This window comes from Syzygium oleosum, unplaced genomic scaffold, assembly GCF_021117445.2.
Source record: "Syzygium oleosum isolate NSW1041296 unplaced genomic scaffold, Sole_v2.1 Sole_v2.13, whole genome shotgun sequence".
NCBI lineage: Eukaryota > Viridiplantae > Streptophyta > Magnoliopsida > Myrtales > Myrtaceae > Syzygium > Syzygium oleosum.
In genome coordinates this window covers 815,170-834,271 of record NW_026607497.1, presented here as the reverse complement: position 1 = coordinate 834,271, position 19,102 = coordinate 815,170, and the positions used below count along the sequence as shown (strand labels likewise).

General features: G+C 40.8%; 1 protein-coding gene and 3 long non-coding RNA genes across 4 annotated transcripts in view; 3 read left to right on the top strand and 1 right to left on the bottom strand.

Annotated features, from left to right (window-relative positions):
• The window catches only part of LOC130139707 (uncharacterized), a 67,123-nt gene that overhangs the window by 40,691 nt on the left and 7,330 nt on the right, over window positions 1-19,102 (bottom strand). The gene's annotated exons all lie outside the window — the stretch shown is intronic.
• LOC130139712 (uncharacterized) lies at window positions 2,460-7,602 on the top strand. The gene is made up of 2 exons (XR_008817800.1): window positions 2,460-2,631; window positions 7,382-7,602. It is a non-coding gene; the product is annotated as an uncharacterized LOC130139712 (long non-coding RNA).
• LOC130139709 (uncharacterized) lies at window positions 12,037-14,836 on the top strand. The gene is made up of 3 exons (XR_008817797.1): window positions 12,037-12,267; window positions 13,947-14,287; window positions 14,407-14,836. It is a non-coding gene; the product is annotated as an uncharacterized LOC130139709 (long non-coding RNA).
• On the top strand, window positions 15,350-17,592 carry LOC130139710 (uncharacterized). The gene is made up of 2 exons (XR_008817798.1): window positions 15,350-17,157; window positions 17,254-17,592. It is a non-coding gene; the product is annotated as an uncharacterized LOC130139710 (long non-coding RNA).

Here is a 19,102-nt window from a genome sequence, read left to right as displayed (position 1 = left end):
ATGATTGTCACATATTTATGGAAAGACTAATTCCAATAGCTTTCAAGGAACTTCTACCAAACTTTGTATGGGGCGCCATTATAGAGTTAAGTAATTTCCTTCATGATATTTGCTCAACAGTGTTAAAAGTATCACACATGGAGAAATTAGAGAGAGACATTCCAATTATTCTTTGCAACTTAGAAAGGATATTTCCTCCATCGTTTTTTGATTCAATGGAGCATCTTTTAGTTCACTTGCCTTATGAGGCCAAAGTTGCAGGTCCCGTCCAATTTCGATGGATGTACCCATTTGAGAGGTAAGATATTTTTTAAAATAAATTTCAAATTACTTTATTATATATTATGTTCTGATAAACTTCTTTCTATTACAACTAGATTCTTATATCATTTGAAGAAAAAAGTGAAGAATAAGGCATGTGTTGAAGCTTCAATTTGTAATGCATATATTGTGGAAGAAGTGACAATATTTGCATCATACTATTTTGAGCCGCACGTGCAATGCAAGAGGCGGAGAGCAGGAAGAAATGATGAGGGCCCCATTGATCCCAATTGCAAATCATTCTCTATTTTCAATTATCTTGGTCGACCAAACGGCGCATATAAGGTTTGTTGCTTAACAGGCGAAGAATGGCAGGCAGCCCATACATATATTTTACTCAACTATCCAGAAGTGGAGCCATATTTCGAATAAGTGTACATTGACAAATATATGCATTGTGTGTCAAATATTTGCTAATATATAAATGGTATTTGTTAATAGACTTTTTCAAACTTCAATGCATGGACTACCATCAAATGAGTTTGACCGTTTGTGCGATGAACAATTTGCAGCATGGTTCAAAACAAATGTAAGTTGCCTATGGACGAAAACCAAGTTATTAATACATCACTTATTAAAATATATATTATTGACTTTGCGTGTGTGATCTTAGGTTCACAGTAATCATGATCAAGTTGAAGAGCAAATATTGCTATATCATCTGTCATGGGGTCCAAAGACAAGAGTACGAAGTTGGCCAGCATATTTCATAAACGGGTATAATTTTCACACTCAAGAATATGAAATGGGAAAAGCCACAATAAATAGTGGTGTGTGTGTTCGGTCATCCAATGATGACAGTTCACAAGATGATTTTTATGGCTTGTTGGATGAAATTATAGAGATAGAGTACCATGGACCATTAATGCGGGTTGTGTTATTTAAGTGCATGCGGTTTGACCCCGTCAAAGGAATGAAGGTGTATACGAATTTTAATTTAGTTGAAATAAATCACAAGAAAAAGGTATATGAAATATGAACCATTTGTGTTGGTACAACAAGCAATTCAAGTATATTATGCATCATATCCTAGTTTGAAACGTGACAAAGCTGATTGGTGGGCTGTATGTAAAACCAAAACACGAAGAAAAATCGAGGAACACTGGAAGGATACAGCATATCAACAAGAAGAAGTTTGTAACACGGTTGAAACTGAGGAATATAACATTCCAAATGTACAAGATCCATGTGGAGCAATGATAGATGTGGATCCAACTGAAATTCGCGAATCAAATTTAGAAGGTGTTGCAGAATCTGATTTTGAGATAGAGGATGAAGATGATGATGATGATGCTCATGAAGAAGACGAAGGTGAAGGTGAAGACGAAGGTGAAGACGAAGGTGAAGATGAAGATTATGATTTTTGAGATTTTTTAATAATTACGTGTAATTATTATTATTATTGCGACAAATGTTTATTGTTGTTGTCATAATTATTATTATTGTTGTTGTTGTTGTTGTTATTATTATTATCGTTATTATTATTGTTGTTGTTAATTATTATTTTTGTTGGCTAAATCCGTGGCTAATTAGCCACGAAAATAAAATAAAGTCGAGTCGAAACATTATTTTCATGATCGAAACTTTAGCCACAGATTTATCCACGAAAGAGGAAAATAGTAGGGTAAGTGTGATATCCTAAAAATTCGATCAAATTTGGTGATTTATGAAATGGTGATTTCATCGACGCTCTATTAGTTAATTCTCGCTCTGGCCTGATCACCTAGGGAATACTAACCAAAGGGGAAAGGCTATCGAAGGATTTATTTCTAGCAGCCGTCCGTTAGTTCGAGATAAACTATAGTTGCGATTGATCGATTTCAGCCACGAATTATAATCCGATTTTGCGTGTCGAGTGCTTAAGGATATCACACCCGAACTATAGGACGTCGCTTCATAATTTTTACGAATTGGCCATCGAAAATTATTTGCTAACTTGCCCTTCTAGAAACCTCTTTGTTAGATTAAATCTTGACCGTTGGATGGAACTTGGAGAGCAAGGCTTGATCTTAGCCCTTGATCTTTGCTTGGGCATCAAGAACATATCTCAACCATTGATCTTGATTTAAATTTAAACCATCTTTCTCTCTCTCCTCTCTTTCTCTCTTATTCTCTCCCTCTCCCTCTCTCTTGGCCGAATCACCCCACCACCGCCGTTCACCCACCAGCACCCTCACGCCACCACCCTTGAGCCCCGTGGATCGCCGTGTGCCATTCACCGCTGTTTGCCGCTTGCCGTGTCAAGCAGAGGCCACCACGGACAACTCGTGTCGTTGCCGTCGTCCTCGCGTTGTCGTCGTTTTTAGACGAGTAAGTTAACATCTAATCCCTTGTCTAGGATGTTTAACTTGCGTAGGTTAGTTTAGCTAGTTATTGTTTTAGTATGTTTCAACTTCCAGAATGAGCGTTGGCGAGTCTTGATTGCTAGACTAAGTTGAAATAGATGTTGGATGTTGATTTGAACTCTTGGTGTAGTATTTTCATGGCTGAGAAGTGGTGGATCTCAAAGTTGAAGGCGTTTCTTGGAGTTTTTATCTTGATTTCAGAACTGATTTTACTGTACGTCCCGGGTTTTCCATTTTTATAGAGCCTTTTGTAGTTAGAATCTTGGAAAGTGTTCTTCATCAAATTTGTTCACAAGATCTTGATCTATAACATACTTAAATTTCATATTTTTTTGAGCTCAAATGGGTTACACGAAGGTCCAATTTCTTACCGAATCAGAATTGTTTTATACTGTGGATACCGTGACCTTCGTGCCTTCTCAGATTTTTATAAAAATTTTCAGTTCGATTTCGACCATAATTCCTTCACAAGATTTGGAAAAGAAATCCATTTCTACAACGTATAAAAATTTCAAAGTGTTTTGAAAGGATTTGGTTTGTAAAACGAGTGTTTCTTGTGGTTCAGTTCCCCTGTTCCGGCGGACCAGTTCTGGGTTGTTTCCGAGCCATCAAAAGTGATCTTTATATAAGGATTTTTGGATTGTGTTCTTCATGAAAAAAATTTTTGAAGGTCTTGTTTATAACATATTCGAATTTTATAATTTTTGGAAACCATTTGCTATGCTTTTGAAGTTGATTTCCCAAATCATGCAAATCTGTCCAGTTTTACTAGAATTCCATAATCTGCCGGTCTTTACTTGAAATCTTTGGCTTTTGATTTCCGGCCTAATAGAGACAGTAACCACAATTACCTAGCTTTTCAATAATGTTTTGTCACGCTCCGCACCCTGCGGTGCGCCACATCCCTGCCGTGGTCGAATTTGTGGACGTCCTAGGACGCGTCGCCGACCCAAAACCCAAACAACAGAGAACAATGCACAGCGGAAGTAACAAACACCCGTACAATATAAAATCACATAACCAAGGATAGCAATACAACAACAACAACACTATAAATATACACTTGCATTAACAACAGGAAACATTTACAATATTCATATACAGAATGAACATCAAAAATCAAAAGCGGGTCAACGGCCACTGCGGACAAAAAGGGGTAAGTGGCCCGGGCGGTCAGGGGACTAAAACTAGGTGGGGCTCTGATCAAAAAGGTACTGGCCCGACCTATCTATAGCTAAGACTAAACCTACGGGACCCAGTCCGGGTCGGATCCCGAGGACTCAGAAGAGCTGTCTGACGGCTCGTCCTCGAAGTCCATGGAATCCACCTCGGACTCGGCCTCTGTCGGCTCCTCCTCTAAATCCACCTCCTTAGGCTCGGGGTCCTGCTCCATCGGTCCTGGCTCCTCGTCCGACTCCATCGGCTCCGGATCAAGATCCCAGTCCACTGGCTCCATATCCATCGGGTCAAACTCGTCAACCTCCCAGATAATCGGCCGGCAGCCAGAATTGGAACTCCCCTCTGATGTATACTCGGGGCTCGCCAGGTCTCCATCCTGACACTGGGGGTCTACCTCTCCTAACCCGTTAAACGGGATGTCAAAAGTCCTGAGGGGCCCGAAGGTCCCGGAATAGTCCCTAAAACACTAGGCGACAAACTCGTGAGCCTGGAAATGCTGCACGCCCACGTCGACCCAAACTGTAGTGAAATGCCTAATATAGGTATCCCCGTTCCCTACGGGGCACTCGGTCACGTCCCGGTCTATCCGAGACGGAATCCCAAAACGAATAGGTACCTTAGACATCTTCAAGGCCGAGGGTCTGAAAAGTTTGGTTTTAAACAAAAGTGAAAATAAATCTCAGCGAGTAGACCTCCTAAACCTAAACTAGGTTAACATGCACCTCCTGACAAGCACTAAACAACACGCAATCCAAAATATAAATGACTTAGGCCCTCGGGCCCAAATCCAATACTTAATTGACCCTGTAGGTTAGGCACTTTATATATATAATTGCAATAATGGCACAGAACTCAACCACGGCACTTACACACATATCACTAGCCGCGACGCATGTCATGCATATGCTCGTGCTCATTCTCGTGCTTATGTCTCATCAATGCACTTCCACACACTTGCACTCTTGCACACTTGCAATTTACCAATTCACCAACCAGCGTAAAACGCATCGGGTCTATCACTTTGAGATCGATCTCCGGCCCGCGTAAAACCCATCAGGCTCATGACACAACCCACATAAAACGCATCAGGTTTGTCATCTTCCGGTAGTTCGGGCATCGTCCCGCGTAAAACACATCAGGACGGGTTCAATACCTCGCGTAAAACGCATCAAGGCTTTATGTGATTACACGTACACATACCCTGGTTATTATCTGAACCCCGCGTAAAACGCATCATGGCATTTTAGGTGATCACATGCTCATGCCAATCGTGCACACTCGCATATGCACATGTTATGCCAATGCTCGAGATGCACACTCATGGCCATAACGTTCACACTCGGGCATCCATGAAATTCACAATGAGCATTCAATTTCACAAAACCACTTGTTCAATTCACAACGCAATATGCTCAATTCGATATATCACAAGCCCAACTAATCAAATCATTCAATCCAGCTATGGCACAAACTTGGCACACAAAATCACGAAATTAGCTCATTAAAATTTCACAAGTCCATGACCCCCAAGACTCCCTCGAGTCACGGCCACATAAGTACTCAATATGACATCAAAATACTAACGTCAATTCGCGTTCAATTCAACCTCCTCATCGTCCGTTCACAAAATGCTTGACAATTTACACTAAGGCCATGATTAATCAAATATGGCCCGGATCCAATCTACACCGGATCAGCCATGAACAGTTCACCCTAGGCCACTAATTCACTTCCAAATCACCACATTAGCCCACAAAAATTACCATGGAAACAGCCACCACTTGGTCCACAAATTACACCCGCCTAATCCACATTTTTGCCCGAATCAAGGCTCCCATGATCAGCCACCACACAGCACGTTATGGGTCACTAAACCTCAATTAAATTATCACACTAAGCCACCAAATTAGTCACAAGATCAGCCCTAAACATTCTCTACAAATTAACCCCTAAAATACCCTAAATAACCCCTAAAACTCATCTAGAAATGTACATTAGCCTAACTAGGGTTTATGGTTGTACTCACCAAGTCTTAAGCTCCTAATGAAGACTGGATAGGTGGCAAGGGCGGCTGAGCAGCGGCGGTTCCGCACCGGACCAGTGGCGGCGAGCAGCGGCCCCCTCGGCGGCGCTCGGCGGTGGCGACGGCGATGGCGGTCCAAGGCGGGGGCTGATCACGCGGCTGGGGAAGGGAGAGAGAGAATGGGACGGCTGGATGGTGGTGGTGTTACGCGTGGAACGGCGGCACACGGCAGCGGCACCGGCGAGCGGCGGCGCTCCGGCTTGGCATGGCTTCTCACGGCCAAATGAAAGAGGAAAAAGGAAGAGAAGGAGTTGGCGTGGGAGGAGGGGATGGCCGGCTGGTGAGGGGGAAATAAGGGAGAGAGAGAGACAATGCAAGGCTTAAACATAGATGGACTTAGTGGGTTAGGTGACCAACCTCCCATAATGCCCATCTTGCCCCTAATCCAAAGGTTGAGGTTCATCCAAGCCCAATAATGGAGGGGCAATCTTGCCCATAATATTTTGAATTATTGGGGCTGATTAGACCATAAATTAAACCCCAAAATTCGGAACATTCTAATTAGGCCTAGGGACAAAATCGTAATTTTCCGGCCACGGGTCAAATTTCCAATTTTCGACTCTACCGATCCCAAATATAATTGGCCACATAAAAAATGACGTCGTCCTTGCAAAATAGTTGCGCACGCCCATGAAATTTGACACCGAAGTCCGGACTCAATTCCACGATCGATTTCGTTCAAATGCGATTTTAGCGTTTCTCACTAACAGGCGGCTGTTTTTAGGGGTTACGCGTATCGACCTAGGGTTACTCGAGTCGTGACGATCTCGATCTCCCAGAGAACACGAGGATTTATCACTAGTTCCGGGGGTCGCGATCGTTCGAAATAAGTTCGGGATCGTTTGCCACGCGTACTCTCGGTCGTGCGGAATCACCCGCGGCCCGAGGCCAGACTCGATGCTCCTTACGGGATACCATCTCACTGTAGATCGTTTGATGTTGCCGTATTGGAACGCCGTCTTACTGTAGATTGTTTGACGATGCCGTGCCCAACAGGGTGGGACGATGCCCGGGTAGGTCCGGAAGACTGCCATCTTGTTGTAGATCGCTTGATGTGTAGTGGCCCCGATGGGGCATAATAAATGGAATACGTGTGATGCATAGTGCTTGATTATGGGGTAGAAACTGCTAGGCATGGTATGGGACGTGCCCAAGTGGAATTTGCCTTATAATCGAGCCACACGCGACTGTGATGCATTGATGCATGGGAAATCTCATTGCACGTTCTGGGTATGTGATATGTTTGATGCATCGTTGTGACATGTGACTATCTATGTTATGCATAATATGTGTGCTAAGGCAAGGTAAGGATGCCTGTGGTTGGTTAATGATTTGTGTCCAGTGCATGGTCGCGTGATTAGGAACCCCCAAGGTGAGTTGGCCTTCTAAACGGGGCTTAGGCGTTAACTTATTGAGATTTTTATCTCATTTGTGGTTGTTAAACATTTTTCAGGCTCTTAGCATGTTGATGCACCCAGTATGGTTCGGGGTGCCTGGAAGCTGACTTTTGGTGAAGTAGATTGACCCCAACCTGACATCTTTTTGTAGACTTTTATGGAAATGCCCGAAGTGGGCTTGTAAAAATGTTCCCAGGGGTTAATTAAGTAAATGTTAAAATGGTGTTTTGATTTCAATGTTGTAAACCGTTTTCCTATCTATCCTTGTTTATTGTTATTGTCTGGGTGAATCTTTGTTTAGCTTCTGCATGCGTAATCAAAAGATAAAATGTTGGGTCGACGACGCGTCCTGGGACATCGCATCATAATGACCATTGCAGGATGTTGCGCGCTTGCGGCGTTCGGGGCGTGACAGTAAGTGCCGCGAGGCTTTTTTTTTGGTGAGTAAATCGGTGGCTAATTAGCCACGAAAATAAAGTTTCGACGCAAATACGGACTTTATTTTATTTTCGTGGCTAAATCCATGGCTAATTAGCCACAGATTAAATTCATGGCTAAAGTCGTGGCTAATTAGCCACGAAAATAAAATAAAGTCCGTATTTGCGTCGAAACTTTATTTTCGTGGCTAAATCGGTGGCTAATTAGCCACGAATTTAAGTCGTGGCTAATTAGCCACAGATTTAGCCACGAAAATAAAATAAAGTTCGAAAAGGCGTCGAAACTTTATTGATTATTTATTTATTTTATTTTATTTTATTTTTGGTAATCAAGGTGTCTGGGCCAGCTTGAGCGCATCTCGACTATTCCTCGGGGGAGACTAGCACAGCAACCCACCGCCATGGTCCCCCAATGTCGAAACTTTATTTTTGTAGCTAATTCCGTGGCTAATGAGCCACGAATTTAGCCACGAAATGAATATGTGGCTAATTAGCCACGGATTTAGCTACGAAAATAAAATAAAGTCCAAAAAGGCGTCGAAACTTTATTTTCGTGGCTAAATCAGTGGCTAATTAGCCACGAAATGAATACGTGGCTAATTAGCCACGGATTTAGCCATTAAAATAAAATAAAGTCCGAAAAAGCGTCAAAACTTTATTTTCGTGGCTAAATCGGTGGCTAATTAGCCATGAATTTAGCCACGAAAATAAAATAAAGTCCGAAAATGCGTCGAAACTTTATTTTCATGGCTAATTCCGTGGCTAATGAGCCACGAATTTAGCCACGAAATAAATACGTGGCTAATTAGCCACCGATTTAGCCACGAAATGAATACGTGGCTAATTAGCCACCGATTTAGCCACGAAAATAAAATAAAGTCAGAAAAGGCGTCGAAACTTTGTTTTCGTGGCTAAATACGTGGCTAATTAGTCACGAATTTAATCCGTGGCTAATTAGCCACGGATTTAGCCACGAAAATAAAATAAAGTCCGAAAAAGCGTCGAAACTTTATTTTCGTGGTTAAATCCGTGGCTAATTAGCCACGGATTAGATTCGTGGCTAAATTCGTGGCTAATTAGCCACGGATTTAGCCACGAAAATAAAGTTTCGATGCCTTTTGGACTTTATTTTATTTTCGTGGCTAAATCCGTGGCTAATTAGCCATGTATTCATTTCATGGCTAATTAGCCATGTATTCGTGGCTAATTAGCCACCGATATCGCCACAAAAAAGGAACATAGTAGGGCAAGCGTCGTGAGGCTTTTTTTGTGGCTAAATTCGGGGCTAATTAGCCACGAATTTAATCCGTGGCTAATTAGCCACGGTATTAGCCACATAAATAAAGTTTTGATGCTGCGACTGTGACTGACTTTATTTTATTTTTGTGTCTAAATTCTTGGCTGATGAGCCACGAATTTAGCCACAAATGAAATCCGTGGCAAATATTTCCGCGCAATGCCGCCACAAAAATTCGTTGAAAAAGTCTTTGCGCGCAAAAGATAAAAATAAGAACCGGTTCTTAGAACAAGAGCCACTTTTGAGCAACATCACTCGCTTCCCCTCTTCAGAAACTCTAACAATCATCTTCGTCTTCATCGTCTTCTCTTGCAGTTGTCTATGTAACATTCTCAATTTTAGTCCCTGGGAAATGGCTATGGTTTAAGTTTGGTAGTTTTCCAATTGGAACCAAGTTTTACTCTTGTTTTGGAAAACCTAGTTTCAGATCCTCTGTACCCCTTCGTTTTGTTATTTTTATGGAGACTTTTGTGATCCGAATTTCCAAACACTTTATTATTGAAAGTTGTTCCAAACATCTTGAAGTTTTACATACTTTAATTTCAGAATTTTTGGACTTGATATGAGTAGTACGATGGCTTGATTTTCGGACCGTGTAAAACTGCCCAGAATGGGTATTTCGGTGATGTTCACACTTTATCGATTTTCTACAAGCTTTTCTGGGCCCATTTTGGAAAATTTTCCTTCATAAAAGTTGTTGAGAACTTCTTTTTCTATAACATATATAAATTTGGGAATTTTTTGAGATGATTTGGATTCTGGAAAGAGCTTACTTTGAGAAACAAGAATTCTGTTCCAGTGAACTGTTTTTAGTCTGTCTTTGAGCTACTAAAAATGGTGTTTACAGAAGATTCAGATTTCGTGTTCCACATAAAAAATGTTTGTTAAGGCCTTGTTTATGACATATTCAAATTTGAGAATTTTCGGAGTCCATTTACTATGTTTTCAAGTCCGATTTCGTGAACAGTGCAAAGCTGTCCGGTTTTGTCAGATTTCAAAGATTTATCAATTTCTATATGAGAACGTTGGAATCCCGACTTGATGTCTTTTGGTGATATTTGAGGACATTCCCGCACCGAACCTCGGGTTAAATGAGATTATTATACATGTTTTGTCGTGGAAAACCCTCGGAAATCATGGAATTGATTAAGATGCGAGTTTGCGACTTAAATGTCGATTAGTTGTTATTGTGCAACCCGATGGTGCTGAGTTATTGTGAGCCGAACCGACATTTCTAGTAGGCCAAAATAGGCTCCGCGTTGGTTTTATTGGGAAGAAACTAGAAGATAAGGCTTTGACACAGTCAAAGCTTCTCCTTCAAGTTTCATTTATTAAGGTTCATCATGACATGCATTTATGAACAAAAACTTTGAGGGCCCCTTCATCATGACTTGCATTAATTAGTTGGACTTTGGAGGCACCACCATCATGACATGCATTAATAGCCATAAGACTTTAGGGGAATTTCATCATGTTATTTTGTCCATTGTCCATTAATGCAAAGATTTTCAAAATCAAGTTATTAATGGCATTTCATCATGGCTTTTGACTCTTATTCATTAATGCAAAGATTTTCAAGATCATTTCATTAATAGCCAAGATTTTCAAAATCATTTCATCATGACTTTTGACTCATATTCATTAATGGCTAAGATTTTAAGAAGATTTGGTAATGATGGCCAAATCTAGCTATTAATGAAGGAAGATTTGGTAATGATGGCAAAATCTAGGAAGATTTTGTAATGATGCTATTTTGTCTCTTCTTTGCTTGGGCTATTATAAATAGGGAGAAAGAGAGAGAGAGAGAGAGAGAGAGAGAGAGAGCTCTCACGCCACTTCTTCTCCATTCTCACGCCACTCTCTCCTCATTCTCACGCCACTCTCTCCTCATCCTTACGCCACCACCATCTTGGTTCTTGCTTTCTTGCTTCTTGGTTCATGCCAAAGAGAAAGAGTGGGAGAGGAATAATCACCCGAGATTCGCCAAGATCTGTTTGCTCACGTGTTCAAGCCTGAGAATCGCCGAGACTCCCGTGTTCCTTTCTTGTTCTAGTTTTATTCGTTGAGTAAGTGAATTCCCTAATATCGGGAAAAGATGTTGAGATACGTTATGACACAGTTTGCTTGGACCGTTTCTCGGTCATTTGGTTGGTCGTAGTTGGTTCATTTCCTTGGTTTGATCATGTTTCATGTTTGACATTTGTTTTGGAGATAGAACCGAGCCTTGGTTGGTAAAGTATACATGATATGGCCATGTGTGATGTTCTCTTGTTTGAACTTTATTATTGATCTGTCATCGATGCGGGTGCGGTAAGGGCCGACTTATGTTAACGGCGATCGATATATCCTTACTTGATATTAGTATTTTCACTTGCTGAGTCTCCCCGACTCATCCCCCGTTGTTTCCCTTTTTCAGGTCCGTAGGATGGCATCTCCCCTAGCCCGCGTTGGCAATCCCGTGGAGCAGAGAGCCGAAGTGCTCACCGTGATAGATGTTTGAGAAGACCGTGCCTACCGCCGAATCACGACGCTTGTGATGTTCGATGAGGGCCTCACGGACTTGGTGCCTCATCCGTACGTGGCGTGGTATCACTACGCGAACGGAGAATGTGTTGATCCCTATGTGGGTTCAACGGTGCTTTGGCGGTGCGGGCAGGCCGGCTTCGGGACAAGGCCACGGGTGGGGAGTGAGATGGCCAGGCGGAAGAGATCGGGGTGGATATGAAGAAGCGAGAAGCGAGAAGCCGTAGTTGGTATAGGATAACCCAAGTCAAGTTTTGCCATCCTTAGTTGGCCTGTATGTAATATGTTCGCATGCGTTGTAAACATAAGGTTTGCTCATGATACTTCTTGTCTTATTCCGCTGTGTGTATTGATTGTGATTGTCCCGAGATATGCTTCCGGTTGTGTGTAACGAAAAATAATAATGAATGGGACGTCACGTTTATGACCCCGAGGTAGGGGCATTACAGTCTACCCCCAAAATAACTACCCCAACATCACTCGCTCGGCTCATTCAAGCAATTGCTCTGTTTTTCCCCACTTCTTGTGGCTAGCTGGTGTTCGCTTCGCTACATCACCTCTAGCTGTTGAGGCCTTCGTCACTCCGGCGCGACTGTAGGCAGCTCTTGCTTCTCGTTCGATTTTTTTCGTCTCCTGTGACCCGCCAGCTCTCTCTCGGCTCTTAGTTCACTCTCCCGTCCGCCCGGTGAGTCTCGCACGATCGTATTTTGTCACTCGTCTCCTCACCCGAGCCCGATTAGGGCGGCCCTCGCGTAGATCGACGAGCATCTCTCTCGATCTGCGCGAGGGCCGCCCTAGTTGGGCTCGTGCGAGCGTCACCCTCATGTTCGTGTGCTATTATGCCCTCGTCTTTGCGCTCAAGTTCTTTGTGCTATTCTGGGTTTGGAAGAAGGAGAGCTGCGAATCTTTTCATTGGTAACCACGGATTTTTTTCTCTGTTGTTTCGATTCACTTGCTGTTGAGGTTATTAGTTATGTTCATTGGAATGTCTGTGCATAGGACATATGTTTGATGAAATTCCTCAAAGAAATTTCACTTCGTAGTTAATCAGCAAAAACAAATCCATAATGGAACTAACCTTTGGAACAACATAAGGAGCGAAAGGACCCAAAATAGACTGCACTGCATCACAGTCATAGAATAAGTCCTTAGGACAGTGAAGTTTGTCATCCATGCTTGAAACAACCCGTGGAATACCACATATGCTATTTAGGAATGAAGATTTGAAGGGTATTCTATTCCCATTGTACTTATCGTTAAAGTAACCTACGTTTTTGTCACTGAAGCAATCATCCCACAATTTATCGAAAACCTCTTAAGAGAAATTTACAACCAACACGATTTCCACTTGCTGACAACAAGGACAATAAACGGTCCAAATCAGTGGATTCCCAATCTTCAGCCCAACTCGCCATTCCCTACAAGTCCTCGCAGGGTTCAATGCGTGGAAAAGTTTTGTCATTTTGTTATTTCTCAATTTTTTTAGAAACAGATCACTATTTTGTTTATGATTGATACTAGTTGCCTAATAAGCAAATAAAAATTTTAGAATGAGGACCAATATGTTAGGATTGGTACCTTTTGGCTGCTTGTCTTTCCATGTTGTTTTTAGACTTGTTCACCTCTGAAGATGAACTGTGATACCATCTTCGTTTGACCAACTTTACAACTGGAAAGGGAAAGGTAAATCTAGGAGACTCAAATGTCTGTCCCCTGGAGGTTTTGATGTGCAGCATCGTTCGCAAAATGGGCTATGGTGATGGTTTCAAATTGGTTCCTCAGTACATTAAGTAGCTTATTGATCCACAAGATGCAATACAGCCCCCCTAGAAAAAAAATATATGTTTTCAGCATTCACCGGCCTATTGTTTTAGTGCTGGAGCTTTGCTTTAAACTGGACATATATGTTGTGAATGTGTTCGGAAGGAGGAATCGTTGTTCTCTCTGTAAAATTTAGTTGTGGCAACAAGCTAGTCTCTCTGGTATTGTTGTTTGTTGATCGAAGTTCTCCCTACCTTGCTTTATTTAGAACAGAGGTTTCTATTTTTTGATTGCCAAATATGCTCTCATTTATTTATATCTAGGTTTGAAAATTGAAACCAACAAAAAATAGGCAAGAATATCATGTCATGTAATATGCTCCCCTTTATTTTTCGTGGAATCTGATGTGGTTAAGATTTCAATAGGTTCCTTCGATGCCAGAGCTTGGTATTTATCAGAGGCGATAGCAAGTTTGTTTCATTTTCTCAAGTTTATCTCTTGCTCTCTGAAACAAAATGGCAAGCTTCATGACGTACGTCATTTTGTATCCCTAATACATGTTCATATTTTTTAATATATTTGTCTAACATTCTTACTTGTCAGTATAAACGTGGAGGTCACATGCGTGGTACGGTATCACAAAGAAGACCAGCCCATTCCCCTTCCTCGTCCTCGTCCCCGGCCCTTTCCTCTTCCCCTGCCCTTTCATCTAACCCTCAACCACTACATGTTGATGGACAACATGGACACATTGGCCCATCCTCCAAACCTCAAGAACATATTAGGGGACAACTTGGAGATATGCGAACTGAATTTACTTCAGTTCCATCTCTTTTAGTTCCATCTCCTTCGATTGCATCTCCTTCGGTTCCACCTTCTTCTTCAGTGCAACACTCGAATGATGAAGAAGATAGCCGATTCATGATATGGCCATGTGGAGATTCGTAAGTACTTCATTTTTTAACGTATATGTAAACTATGGATGTCAACTGAATTTTCTATGCTGCAAATTATCCGTATGCTTCATTGTTTCATTGTCCATATTATTATAAGCTATTTGCAGATTCACGGATGCTACCTATGTTGTGAGGGAACTTAATAAAATAGTCAATAACTGTTGGATGGGGCAGTATATTAGTTTCAGCAGCGCTCCAAAATAAGTAAAGAATTTGTGGTGGAATGAGTTCAAGGTAAGTTTTGTCATTCTATTTTCTCACAAACTGAGTTCGGTGTAGCATACTGATGGTCAAGAATGAATTTTGTCACGAATTATTTGGTGCATGGTAATGGATATGTGACCTGTGACCCTCATAATAACTTTCGGTTGTTTTTCTATTGATTGTAGTGGAAGTTCAGGTGGGATGAAATGGAAGAGAATGAAGTTAGAAGAATTTTTAAGAAGAAAGCCGGTGATCACATGCAAAATGTGATGAATAAAGCAAAGAGAAATCAACGAAAGCCGGATTTTATTACAGCTGACAATTGGACGGAAATTACAAGAACTTGGGAACCTGAGAAGCATAAGCAAATAAGTGAACAGAATAAGAAGAATCGAGCTTCTAGTTCTAGTGAAGGGTCTGCCACATATGCCGGGGGCTCTATCAACATCGGGAAGCATAGAAAAAGATTGGTAAGTTTGTTTAAACATGTTGTAAGTTAATTTAATTCAATGATTACTCATTTATGTTTATATTTTGTAGGAAGATGAATTGGGGACGGAACCGACATTTACAGCTACATTTGAACGAACATTCCAGAAAAAAGACAAGACGTGGACTGGCGATCGAGCAAAAGTTATTAAGATATGTAAGGTTATACTTTGGACTTTATGGAAACTATAATGAAAACCATGAATGCTTTTAATACTTATGGTAGTTATATATATGAATTTATTTTATTTTCATTTATATTGTTAATGTAGGAAAAATATGATGAACTTTTAATGAGCACTGCTAGTGATGGTGATGGTGGTGATGGTGTTGCTACGTCTGAACCATCGGTTGACAGTATGGCATTATGGCTAGAGGCATCGGGTGGGATGAAAGGAGGAAAAATATTTGGGAGGGATCCTTGTCAAGGGCATACACAATGAAGGCTGCTGCAACTTCATCCTTCAATGCGGCTGTTTCAAGGAGGACACGACATGAGGAGCAAATGACCGAAGAATTGAGCCAATTGAAAGATTTACTTGTACAAAAGGACGAAGAACTCAAACATTTACTTGTACAGAAGGACGAAGAAATAAGAGGAATGAAACAACAAATGCAATTGATCTTGCGACACCTCAACCTCGATCACGATGAGGTTCCTCATGTACCTCCCACTAATCCAATAGGTGATGGGCACAATGGTGAGCCACACAATGATAATGAGATTGCTGATGATGATGATGATGATGATTTTATTAGCAGTCCTTGCTAGTTCATTCTCTTCGGGGGTAAGCTTATGAGGACCAACTTACAACAATTACTTTCTGTGCACAACTTTCGTACATGTCTGTACAATGCTTGCGAAAAATTGAAAATTTGACAAAAGTCACTGTTCTTTGTTCAGAAAATCATGACAGTTCAACATTGTAGAAATACGTGCCTTATTTGATTTCAAATTTTGATCATATTTGCAGATGGGAGAAGCTGAGTTTCACATGTTGTACAATTGAACTGTGATTCCTTTTATTGCATGTTCTCAAGTGGACATGTTTCAAGTAAAGATGCTAATTTTTAAATGTTTTGAAGAGAATGATCTATCTTTTACATTTCTGAGTGGCCACACAAATTGAGAAATTTGACTTTTGATATGTCATTCTTGTGGATGAGTTATATCCATTGTCAGTAACATAATATCTCAAAGTAAAACATGAGAAGCTTTACATGCTGAATAATCAATTCATAAATTTGATACACTATTATTTGAAGTCAGGTTAGATTAGGGGAGCCTGGATACAAGGAAAGGTATTATGCAGAGAAATTTCATGCGTCAACTTCGGATGAGATAGAGAGTTAAAGAAGGAAACGGTACGTGTTTTTTTGTATCTTGAAGCTTTCAGTTTACTTTATTTAATATCAATATTATTTCTCGTAATTATTTTGATTTTATATTGTCTTGGTAACTTAGAATTTATATGTTTTGAAGTGTTATGTGCTTACTTCGCTTGATTTAATTTCTGTAACATGGATTTAGTTAATTTAGATGGTAGGGCAGTCTTAAGACTCTCAATGTCTTAATAGCATACCTTTACATTTAGATGTTTCCTTCAATTGCAAATCTGTGTGGATGTGGAAGTTCTGTATGAAGTGTTCCTTTTTATGGGGACTTACAACATAGAAGTTCTGGATTTTAATTTTTGCATTGCTGGGACTTATAGTTGTTGGTCTGGCAACGCAGAATGCGGATGCCACCTTACTGGCTGAACAGCTCCCAGATTGGGATCTATGGGAAACCAGCTCCAGAAGATTTCTCTGCAGATTACGAACACTTGAAACGAGTAGTGAGTGGCATGTACATGTCGGGGCTTGGAATTAGTTGGTCCGGCGTGAGAAATGTTATGGACATGAGAGCTGTCTATGGCGGGTATGATATGCTTATATTTTAATCTTCTTTAAGGTAAAATTCAGATGAATGTCTCATGAGAGCTTTCTCCCGCTTCCTTGCAGATTTGCTACTGCACTGAAGGATCTCCAGATGTGGGTGCTGAACATGGTAAATGTTGACTCACGAGATACGCTTCCCACGATTCGTGCGAGTCCTTCAGCACGTACCCTAGAACCTATGATCTGCTGCATGCAGATCATCTCTTCTCCAAGCTTAGGAAGAGGTATGCAACTGGACCCCGTAGTCCCCACACTCTCTCTCTCTCTCTCTCTCTCTCTCGTGGTCCTTCTTAAACTCTACTTGAATTTGTCTGTTGAAGGTGCAAGCTTGCACCGGTAATGGCAGAAGTTGATCGAATCGTGAGACCTGGAGGTAAAATAATAGTCCATGATGAGTCCAATGCAATAGGGGAGATCGAGAACTTACTTAAATCACTGCATTGGGAGGTCCACTTAACATTCTCCAAAGACCGAGAAGGGATTCTCAGTGCACAGAAAGGTGATTGGCGGCCAAGCATATACACAGCTACTTCCTAATTATTAAGGCAAGTGCCCTTGATTTTGTGTTGCAAGAAGCAATAGGTACACTTTTTTAGCTATTGGTGAATATCTTTATTTATGTATCCACATTTCATCAGGTGTCGACAAAAGTGATTGTTCCTGGTGTCTTGCAGAGTACCAAAGCTGCACATTTTATGGTTGTCCCGCATCCTTTCAATGTATTAAATGATGTTCATTAATGCTTAGCTACCTCTATGAATTATAAGATTGGATATCCAATAGCATCATGTGAAACTTTGCAACTTTGCACATATCATTATCTTTTGCAGACTACCATCTACCTCTATGGTTGTCTTGTGTCCTTTGATTATTTTGAATGTATTACATGATGTTCATTAATGCGTACCTACCTCTATGGTCATACAAGATTTGATTGCCCAAATGGTGTTCTATGCTTGAAACATGTATGAACGTCATTGTGGGGTGTAAATTCGGAAAATGTGCTGATTCGGAGGGCTGTTTATGTTGGAACTCCACTATTGTAGATTCTTTTCGGAGCTACAATACCTCCATCATCACGCAGCAATTGATTCAAGCATAGGTCTTAATCAATGTTAAATATATATTTTAGCAATTAATTTTGCTGCTAATTAGATTTAAAATCGAAATCGTCCCTAAACAATATTTGTCGCAAACTTACTAACAAAAAAAAATTTTCTTGGCAAATTAGCGACGAATTTTGCCACAAATAGATTTCGTCGCAATTTAGCGGTAAAAAAAAGTGTCTTGGAAAATTAGCGACGACTTTTGCCATGAATACAGTTTCGTGGCAAATTAGCGACGAGATTTGCCACGAATAATTAGCGACGAATTTTGCCATGAATACAGTTCGTGGCAAAATTAGTGACCAATTTTGCCACGAATACAGTTCGTGGCAAATTAGCGACGAATTTTGCCACGAATAGAGTTCGTGGCAAAATTAGCAATGAATTTTGACACGAATAATTAGCGACGAATTTTGCCACGAATACAGTTCGTGGCAAATAGCGACGAATTTTGCCACGAATAATTAGCGATGATTTTTGCCACGAATAAATTTCATGGCAAATTAGCGACGATTTTTGCCACGAATAATTAGTCATGATTTTTGCCACGAATTCTCTTTCCGTGGCTAATTTAGCGACGAAAATTGCCACGAATTTTTTTTCGTCGCAATTTAGCGACGAAAATTGAAATTTTTTCGTCGCAAAAATTTGCGACCCCGAATTAGCCACGAATTTTTTTTCGTGGTTAATTTTGTCGCAAATTCTTTTAGCCACGAATTTTTCTAAATTTTTCATGGCAAAATTCGTGGCAAAAACCTTATTTTTTTTGTAGTGTTCCAATCACAACTGGATGATTTGAGTACTCTTTAAGTTCTATCATCAACCATAGATGCGTCGACGAAGTAAGCAAGATGAATTTGTAAATGTGTTAAGATGTTTCCTGCATCATGTTGCTCGCCGACTAAAATGACAGGAGAACTTTATTTTTTGTCAAGAGATTGAAGAAGAAGGCTCAATGAGAGATCTTGAATTGGCTTTTCTCAGCCCCTCTTTTTTCATGCGAAGACTGGATTGAGTGTGCTTCGGATGTTAGAGCCTGTGATGGCCTCCTCTACAAATATAT